This window comes from Sapajus apella, unplaced genomic scaffold (assembly GCF_009761245.1).
Source record: "Sapajus apella isolate SASKATOON/1434 unplaced genomic scaffold, GSC_monkey_1.0 scaffold18, whole genome shotgun sequence".
Classification (NCBI taxonomy): domain Eukaryota; kingdom Metazoa; phylum Chordata; class Mammalia; order Primates; family Cebidae; genus Sapajus; species Sapajus apella.
The window spans coordinates 2,664,266-2,675,217 of record NW_022436958.1 but is presented as its reverse complement, the minus strand read 5'-3'; the positions used below and the strand labels follow the sequence as shown (position 1 = coordinate 2,675,217).

The 10,952-nt window shown below is 35.4% G+C and overlaps 1 pseudogene; it reads left to right on the top strand.

Moving 5' to 3' along the window:
* The first annotated feature begins 8,907 nt into the window (after positions 1-8,907).
* On the top strand, positions 8,908-10,711 carry LOC116556862 (annotated as a pseudogene).
* The last annotated feature ends 241 nt before the right edge of the window (positions 10,712-10,952 follow it).

Sequence of the window (10,952 nt, the reverse complement as noted above, 5' to 3'; positions counted from 1 at the left end):
CAAAGAGAAAGTTTAAGAGTATGAATATACAAAGAGTTTATAACAATAGAGAAGAACATTCTATAAATCCTATAGAAAAATGGCAAGAGATTTAAATAAAGATAGGAAAAGAAATAAAAATGGCCCTTAACTATTTTCAAAGGTGTTCGGCATCATTGGTAAAGGGTTCAACAATTTAGTGCTACACTGAGATCCCTTCCCCCCTCAGGAGATTGGCCAAAATCCAAAAGCTTGACAGCATCCTTGCTAGCTGGATGAGGCATGCTCATACATTGCTGGTTGGAATGAAGAAATCTACAATTTGAAGCAGAAGGCACATGGGCAATACCTATTAATTGGCATAGAAATCTTATTTTTAGGAACCTATTTTGAATAAAATGGAGGGAAAAAGCAAGGTGACATTTGCACAGGCTATTCCTTGCAGCAAAAGGCTGGGAAAATCCCAAATGTCCATCATAAGAGGACTGGTTGAATGCTATGTTACATCCACATAATGGGGTAATATGTAGTGGTAAAGAGAAATTAGAAAGATTATTATATACTACTATGAATTCATCTCTGGAACTAATAAAGGAGAAACTTGAGAGACATAGCCACCCATTGCATTGTATAGCTCTTATTGGTGAGTTGACAAATTTTTTCTGCAAAGAGCCAGATTGGTAAATATTTTAGGCTTTGTGGGTTGGTCCTACAGTTTCTGTCAGAACTACTCATCTCTGCCCTTGTAATTCAAAAACAACCATACATAATATAGATAGCTGAAAGAACTTCATTCCAAGACATCTGTACTTAACAAAAATGGGCGACGGTCAGATTTGGCCTGAAGGTTATAGTTTGCAAATACCTGTCAAACTGTATTTAAAAAGTATGTAAGATGAGTTGAACATTGATTGGATGGAAGAACAGGGACAGGATAATGAGAGTGAACTCTTCTATTTGGTAAAAGAGAACAATGAGATGCACAGAGCAGTTACTGGTCCATAGAAATTCTGAAATCCTATTAAACAAGGTTCTTCTACTCAGGAGTGGGAATTGTTACATGTTCACAGCCTAGTCTCTGTTCATGTAAGTAGATTTTGTAACCTGTGACTTTTAGTCCCATCTTCTGCGAGTTCCTACATTTCTCATACTCATCTTTGGCCACATCTGAAAATGCTCTCCTTGCCCTCCCCTCACCCCCAGAAGTTTCTGAGCCTACTTCTTTTCTGTGGTGAATTGCCTATTGTTGACTTAGCACCTGGGCTCCTGTCTAAGGTAGGAACTACATTTTTCAGAATCTTCTCTATATGGTTATGAGGTGTAGTTGGTCTATTAAAAGAAATTTTATGAGATTGGAAGGCAGATAAGAGTAGAGGACATCATTCTTGGGAGGTTATGGTCATCAGACATCATCTGCAGAGGTGCCTGGTGAGTCTCTGGTTATCACTCTACTGTTGCAGCTCATCTTGATGGCTGGCCATGCTGACCAACAGCTGCCTCAAGCCCACCTGAGCTTGGCTTGTGGACCCACAGAGGGTTACACAAGACTCCTTCTGAGTTCCTTCTTTGCCAGGTTCTCCAGTTTCTCTTTGGCAGTGACACACACAGCTTACTTGTATTTTCCTGCAAGTGCTCCCATGCTAGTGTGTAAAGATAATATCATTAGTGACAATTTCTCAACTTCTACATATAATTCCTTTACGTTCCCAGCTCCACTCACATTTGTATGAACTCTAATTCCCATGTTAAATTCCCTATTTCTCTTATTTTCTTTTTGTTGTTGTTGTTTCTCTTTACTTCAATGGATGCATTCCACATTCCTTGTAATACGTATAGTGGCTCTGGTTTCCTGACTTAACTTCAACTGATATACTGCTCACAGAAAATTCAGGACCAAGACTTACTTTATGTCTCAATCATTCTTGTTTAGTCCAGACTGGATGATCTTTTGAATACAACTGTCTCAAAAACTTTTCTTTTGTCTACTTTATTTTATTTAGTTCCTGTACCAATACCTACATCAACAATTTTTCTTAATTAAGTGCTCCTTTTCCTAACATTAATTTTGGACATTGTAAGCTGATGAGATATTCACAGAAGGCATATCCTTAATATGTTCTCCCTCTACCACTTGTCTAACTGAAAGGATTTTTGATCTCTTAATCGATTCAGAAGTTTCACAATGGGTTTTATGGTCGCATACTTGATTTTGTCTTTCCCATGAAACTTCTTTTCAAATTGGCCTTTGTCACCCAAAGTTTTCTCTTTTAGTTTAAAGTTTTACCAGTTGGAGATGAGAAACATTGCATCCTTCAAAACTGAAAGCCTCACAAATTTATGTGCTCTCCTTATTCCCTTTGACTCTTGTTTACAAGCCATCAGTTCTTTTCTGAGTTCATTTCTTTGCAGTACCCCAAATGCAGCCAATAGCAACCAAAACATGATCTTAACATTATGTTTCCCAACCTCTCCACTTAAAGCCACAAGCTAATTTGGTACATGGTCTTTCTTCCTGGCTATTTCAATTTGCCACTACATGGTAAGGGTTATGTCTTTCTACTATAAACAAGTTTCCTGGTCATCCACTTTCCAGCAGTGAGGCTAATGCCATGTGTTTCAGGTTTTGTGTTATGATAACACTCACTTTGGGGATCAGTTTCCATACCAGTGAGTTTAGGCTTTATAGCGTAATCGTTTGGCTATGTTAAGCCAAACCTTAGTTGCTTAGAAAGACAAGGATTCATTTCTCACTCACATTACAGCTGGTTTATCAAAGGTCAGCTGAAACTTTGTTCTACATCTCTGCTTGCAATCAAGGCAGAGGGAGTAGTATCAATGGGAAATGTGTATAGCCTCATGATAGAGAACAGAGCATGGCATAACCATACAGTTGTACCTAAATCTTCTTCTTGCCATGACCGAGGTCATTTCCAAGTATATTTAATTGGTTAAAAAAGTGCTGGGTTCACCAAAACAGGGACACACAATCCCCCTGCAGGGAGGTATACCTCAAGATATATATGTCTGAAGTCAGCAGGGAAGGGTTGTGTAATGCATCCACAGGGAGGTCGCTACTGGTCGAATAGCTATGCCTGATACTTCATAAGGTGAAAGTGTAACCTCTTAAGTATAGGGGGACATAATATTTTGACTATTAATATAATCAATTTTATTTTAACATGTTTCACAGGCAACTTGGTATCAGAGTCAGTTTTATGCCTGTGCTCTACCTATATTTTAAATGACCTACTGGAACCCAAATTCCATGATGCCAGAGTCTATGTTTTGTCCAATTAAAAAATGCTTCCTATGATTAAATATGAATTAAATTGAAAAAATATATATATGTGTGTGTCTTTTGAAAATAAGTTCATTCAAGGAATTCCATTACCAATAACACCTGCTTAGTGATTAATTTAAAATGTTAGTATTAATTTTTTTCTGAAATATATTTATCTACAAAATATATCAGGAAACTGATTTTTAAAACAAATTTCCTAGTAATTATTTGAAAAAGAAAATTTCAAAATTAAAGATGTGAAATTGCCTGAAGATGCAGGCTTAGAAATTAAACATTTAAAAATGTTTTCTTCATTCTCTAAGCTTATATTTCATAATTGTACAAATTCTTAGCTATTCTATTACTTGTGGATTTGCTTAAAAGAAAGATTTTTAACAGACAACTTTTAGCATGAAATATTACTTTATGGTAGACTCAGCAACTGAACTATTAATATATTTATTCTCTTATCTACTGAAAAATTGTTTGGTATTTATAATTTTTATATAAGGTAACATTCAAATTTATGATAAGCTTTTATTTATACATTGTTTGGAAAATTAGTCTTTTCCTAAGTAGCAAATTTTAAAATAACCAGGGTAAGCCATGAAAGTAAGCCTCTGTCAAAGTTTCAAGGTCAAAGTAGTATGATCTAGTAGAAAGAACTGTGCCTTTGAATGAAGTAGATTGAATAATTGATGCAAAGTTTTCCTTAGCTCTGGTAAAATAATCTGTTCATTCCTTTGCTATGGCCTCATTTTAGCCAGAATGTGCTTCCTGCCTCCTTGACTTGGGTTTGGCCACATGTCTTCCTTTAGCCAAAGGGAAATTAGTAAATATGATGTAAGCAGAGGCTTGAAATTTTTTATGAGTGATTTGGCTTACTTCCCTCTGCACTGTGCTTCTGCAGTGCCAGGAGATTATGCCCCAGGTGCCTCTAGCATGAGTTCTAGCATGAGATGCACGAAAGGACCCATCCCAGCCCAGTCTCAGTCACTTGAACCCAAAATATATGCTCTTTGTTGAATGACACTGAGTTTTTGTAGTTGTGTGTCATACTGGAATAACTAACTGATACTGGAACTGGAGACCTAGTTTAGTCCCATTTCTGCCTACTTACCAGATACCTGATGATGTCGACAGGATTCTCAGCCTTTCTGTGTCCAGTCTCTCAATCTACTACTTGTGGATAATAACACCTTTATCATAGCCTGGTTTTGAGAATAAATGAAGACAACATTAAAGATGTGAAAGTGCTTTGAATAACTGTAAGATATTATTAAAAGATATTTGGCTTAAAGGAGGGTAAGAGAGAGAGAGTAAAAGAGAGAGAGAGAGAGAGAGAGAGAGAGAGAGATTATATGACTCAACTCTAGGTCATAGAAGAGACGGCTTACATTTGTCATTTGGTCTAAACAGCTGGGAGAGGTTGAAATAATAATCTGTGATCTGTCACTGAAAAATGCTTCCTTAGAAGACAAGAGTTACTCAGACTTATTTGATGAGAATCCTTTCAGGTGTTTGTTTAAAAGGGGAAGGGAGAAGAGGGGAAAAACAGGGAAAAAATGATACACAAACTTCTCTCTCCTAGATATTTTGATACAGGAAATATGGATATGGGTTGGGGTATATAAATTTGTGTGTATTAGGAAGTGGCCCATGCGACTTTATAGGATTAGGCAGATTTGGGAAATATTATGCACATAAAGTATCTTGTAAATAAAAAATAAATATGCAGATGATTATGAATAAACTAATGTTTGATTAAAAGATAATCCTAACAGTTGAAAACAGAGAAAACCACCTCTGATTATTAAAAGACTTAGGAAGATAAAAAAAGTTACTAGCATAATATTACATTAGGCTGTGGTGCTGAAACTCCTAATAATTCTTTTAATTTGTTTTTACTTTTTAAAAAATAACCTTGACATCAGATAATATATATGAAGACTAAAAACTAGAAATGGTATTAAAGAGGTGATAGACTTTTACCTGACTTATTGCAGAGCTGCTTTTTACATTTGTGAAGTCTGCGGCAAGATGAAAAAATGGAGGCCTACATACCATGTCTATTATTTAAATGTGATAAATCATCCTAAAAGCTGTTACATAACATATATTTTATCTTCCAGTTGTTTCTAATACAACTTTTATAGCATATATAAACTTAAATTAAAAGATATGTAAATTACATCTATGGTTTTTACATAACTAAAAATTGCAAAATTAACAAAGACATCTGAATTTAATAATCAAAATATCTGAATCTTGTTTTGGTTTAAAAAGTAATAAAATGCAGATATACATAAATCTTATATATTTATCTCATAAAATTTATGTTTATTTTCTCCATTTCAACAAATATGTTGTCATGATGAAATTTTTGCATAATCAAGGATATCATATAATGGCCTAAAGGAATAAAAAAATAAAATAGCTACTCAAAGAATATTAAATTTAAATAGGTTTTTGTTTGAAAATGTATATTAAGTTAAATATAAAAAATAAAATTATTCTCATGTTTTCAAAAGCTTTTAAAATATTCAGGATATGTACTAAAACTAAAAAGCAGAAGGTAAATTAAAAGTAAGAAAATCAAAATATCAACTAAAATTAAGATTGATGATTAATTTTTGAAAATTTAATTACATCTTACTAAAAATTTTATAAAAATAAAATTATTTGCAAATAACACTCAATGTTATTTGTCAATTTAAATTTGATTCTTGACCAACATGTATATATTCAAAAGTAATATCAACTATTTATTATTTGAACATGTTCCTCAACTGCAGTGTGTGATTTTTATAAATTTTTATGCAAACCGTGAGCACCACCAGATTCATGAAATGAACAGGAAGAAAAAATTACAAAGAAATAATGTTTTGTGCAGGAATCTATTGCATTTATGCTGAGAATATTTTAGCAAGTAAATTAATTTGTCTATTATCTAAGTATTTCTCAATTCCTGACTATACTGGCGTCTTTGTTTTGTGATACTACAACAGAATATTATAGACACGGTGATTTATTTAATGAAGAACAGAAATTTATACTCTCACAGTTCTGGAGCCTGGGAAGTCTAAGATCAACATGCTAGCATCTTGTTAGGGCCTTCTTGCTGTGTCCCCACATGGCAGATGAGCAGAAGAAAGTGAACCCACTTCTTCAAATCCTTTTTATAGTGGCAATAATCAATTCACATTCCAAAGGGTCCTATTTCTCAACACTTTTGCTTTGGGGATTGTTTTCAATACATGAACTTTGGAGGAACACATTCAACCTACAGCAAGTGGGAGGCAGCTTCTGACTCTGTTACTGGAATTAGCAGAGTCCTCATACATTCACTACATAAGGGCACAGTTGAGTTTGTAGGTCAAGAGGTGTGGAATATCAGTTACCTAGGAACTGAACAGTACAGAGTTCTAGTGACATGATATCAGTGTCAAGGACAGGGTCTTGAGTGGTAGAGGCATGCGTGTGCTTTTTAATAGGTATGTTTGTGTGTGTGTGTGTGTGTGTGTGTGTGCGAGAGAGAGAGAGAGGAATTAGTGAAGCCCTCTAAAGTATGAAACTCAGGAAGAAGCTTGAACTCTTTGAGGCTGTATGTGAAATAGCAAAGTTGTTGATAACATCAGTGCCCATTTTGAAGGAACAAGATAGTGAGTTGGACTAGCAAATGTTTAGCATGTCAGAGTTAACTGGCCTGAACCATCACTTACATCTTTGAGTTTCAAAAAATTTATACAACTCCAAGGGCTCCCCGTTTTTTTTCCTTAACTAACAACCACCCCTACTCTGAGGCATACAGTTCCATGTTGCTTTATGCCCTGTAGTGCCTTCTTTGATTCTTCCAGGCTTACCAATGTCTATTTGAACTTAAATCTAATTACTGAGTAAAATCGCTGAAGCCCAGAAAACCTAACAAAATATTTTTGTACTAGACCTTGAAGTCCTAGGGATTAAGTTCACTGTGAATTGGAGGTGGGAAGGAAGCACCTTTCTTCTGGAGAAGATTTCCACAGCATATAGTGGATTTTATTTCTTGGCCTAGATAGATTCTTATTACTTAATTCTGCTTATCCTTCTGATAGTTTTAATGGAGCCATAATCCACTTGGCTAGATTAAGCATTATCTGCCTTTCCAAGTGAGCTTATAATGTTAAGGACAGTCCCAGAACACCCCAGGTCAAATACACCAAAGGAAAAGAAAAGAGACTTGGGAGATACTTTCACACTGCAAGATGATGACATATACCCCTGATTAATCAAATTCCAGCTAACCGTAAATACCAAGGTGATTTGAACAAATGAATTGCTTCAGCATACTGAAACTGATTTAAATTCTCAGGCCTCCATAATTTCAAATCAATAAACGCTTATTATTGTTTCTATTTGTACTGCTGAATAAATCACTGTGTAATTTTACCTCTTAATTCTTCAAGGTGTAATATAAAAATATTGATTTTAATAGTTTTTGTGCCACTTAAAGGAAATGTAATTCATACATACACAACTCTTTGGCTTGGTGCCTAAGGCAGTGAAATTGTTGCTGCAAATAATGTCTAAAAACCTTTTATTAAAAAGTATTTTATTGAGGCATAACCATCATAAATAAATGTGTACAAATTATAAGTTTACAACTTGCTGGTTTTTTACAAAGTGAATACACCTGTATAGTCAGTCTCTGGACTAAGAAATAGAATATACCAGCACCCCAGTCACTAGCACCTGAAAAAAGATAACCGCAATCTGACTTCTAACATCATTGATTAGTTTTGCATAATATTGAACTTTACATAAGTTGAACCCCACAGTAAAAAAATCTTTGTTCCTGCTTTAAAAAACCAAACACTCAATGTTATGTTTATCATATCATCATATATCATCCATATTTTTTGAGTTTAGCAATAATTTGTTCATTCTTTTTGCTATTTAATGTTCCTCTCTATGAATATGCCATAGTGTTTGTATCCATTTTTCTGTTGATGGACATTTGCTTCCAGGTTCTGGCTATTATGAATAATGGTGCTATGAACATTCTTACACATGTCTATTGATATACACATGTATCCATGCACTGGTGTGAGCTACTGGGTCATAAATTATGCCTGTGTTCAGCTTTAGCTCATCATGCTGAACTAGCTTCTAAAATAATTGTGTCAGCTAATATTCATAGTAGCAATGCCTCCTGGTTTAATTCCTAACCCATTTTGCCAACACTTGTTTTTTTCCATATTTTTCATTTCAGTTCTTCTGGCAGGTGTGAAGTGGTATCTCATTGTGGCTTTAATAGGCATGATTTCTCTGATGACTACAGATGTCACACACATTTTCATATGTTTAATGACCATCTGGATATCCCTTCTGTGAAGTACTTGCTCATGTCTTTGTGCATTTTTCTATTAGAATGTGTTCTTTTTTTAAAAAAAATTGATTTGTACATTTTAAAATATCTGGGTTTTAGTCATTTATGTATATTACAAATATTTTCTCCCATCTTAATGGCCTCTTTATATTTTTTGACAAACAGAAATTCTTAATTTTAATATAATATAGTTTATTCACTTTTCTTAGTTATTTTTTGTGTTCTGTTTAAGAAATATTTGCCAAGCCCAAGGCAATGAAGATATTTTCCAATATATTTTTAGAAGTATGTGTGAGGTAACTTTACTTAAAAATTTTTTTTTAATTTGGATTGTCACACCTCTGCTCTGGTGAAGAAAATGCTGTCTGGTCCCAACTCCAGTTCCTGCGCCTGTGCAGCGTCTGGAACCCAACATTTCCCATTCTGTCACCTTCTTGATCCTACTGCTTTAGAGCTGCAGCCCCATCTCGGTTCCTTCAGAGCCTCAGCCACTAGCTAAGATGCATGTGATCAAGCAAGATAGCCACCAAAAGCGAGTCATATTTGACAAAATTAAATCTTGAACGCAGAAGCTTTGTTATGGACTTATTATGGATTTTGTTGATCCCGCTCAGATCACCATGAAAGTAATCCAATGCTTGTACAGTGGGGTCACTATGATGGAACTAGATACTTTGGCTACAACCTTGACTACTAAGCACCTTGTCTATGCTATCCTGGCAGCTAGGACTGCTGTCTCTAACTTGCACAAAGAAACAAATGAAGTATTCAGTGATGTGATGGAAGACCTCTATAACTGCATAAGTCCACATAATGACAAATACTCTTCCATGGTGGCCAAGTCAGCACTGGATATTGTTTTGGCCAATAAAGATCACTTGAATTCTGCTGTTATCTGTGACCAAGATTTCTCTTACAATTACTTTGGTTTTAAGATGCTAGAGTGGTCTTATTTGTTGAAAATCAATGGAAAAGTGCTGAAATACCACGGCATATGTTGATGAGAGTATCTGTTGGAATCCACAAAGAAGACATTGATGTAGCAATTGAAACAGCAGACAATCTTCTTCCTGAGAGGTAGTTTACTCATGCTTCACCAACTCTCTTCAATGTTGGTACCAACCGCCCACAACTTTCTAGCTGTTTTCTTCTGAGTATGAAATATGACAGCATTGAAGGCATTTATGACACTCTAAAGCAATATGCATTGATTTCTAAATCTGGTGGAGGAATTGGTGTTGCTGTGAGTCGTATTTGGGCTACTGGCAGCTACATTGCTGAGACGAATGGCAATTCCAATGGCCTTGTACTGATGCTGAGAGTATGTAACAACACAGCTTGATATCTGGATCAAGGTAGGAACAAGTGTCCTGGAGCATTTGCTATTTACCTGGAGCCTTGGCATTTAGACATCTTTGAATTCTTTGATTTAAAGAAGAATATAGAAAAGGAAGAACAGCGTGCCAGAGATCTTTTTGCTCTTTGGATTGCAGCTCTCTTCATGAAATGACTTACGAAATAAATCCCTGAAAGCAGATGAGGCCAATAAATGGTTTTTGTAACAGAGGTATCATAAGAGCGTGATTCAGAAGGCACTGGAAGATATGGAAGGTAAGGAGAAGAACTCAAAGAGCTGCCCATATTGTGGAACTCCCATAGAGAAATTAGATGGATGTAACAAAATGACATGTATTGGCTGTATGCAGTATTTCTGTTGGATTTGTATGGGTTCTCTGTCTAGAACAGACTCTTACAAACATTTCAGTGATCCTGCTTTACCATGTTTTAACTGGCTGTTTCATGCTGTGGGTGTTAATGGAGCTATTTGGGAAGATTAGATTGAAGACTAGTTAATGACTGTTCAAGATATGGAAGTGGATTGGTTTTCTCTAATCTTTTGTCAAGTCCACAAAATAACCTTGCAGGATATTTATGGCACTATTCATTCACTCTTCCTGTATAGAAGATATGGAAGAACAAGGTTTATATTTTCATGTGATACTATTGATGAAGGTACATTCATACATTTTTTAATGTAAGTTGAGAAAAATTACAAGCCAAAGGTTCAGAAAATGAAACAATAGAATATTAAATATAATGGCCAGGTGCAGTGGCTCACTCCTGTAATCCCAACACTTTGGGAGGTCAAGAGGGTCTGATCATGAGGTCAGGAGATCAAGACCATCCTGGCCAACATGGTGAAACCCTGTCTTTACTAAAATTAGCTAGGTATAGTAGTGCACATGTGTAGTCTCAGCTATTCAGGAGGCTGAGGCAGGAGAATTGCTTCAACATGGGAGGTGGACATTGCCGTGAGGTAAGATT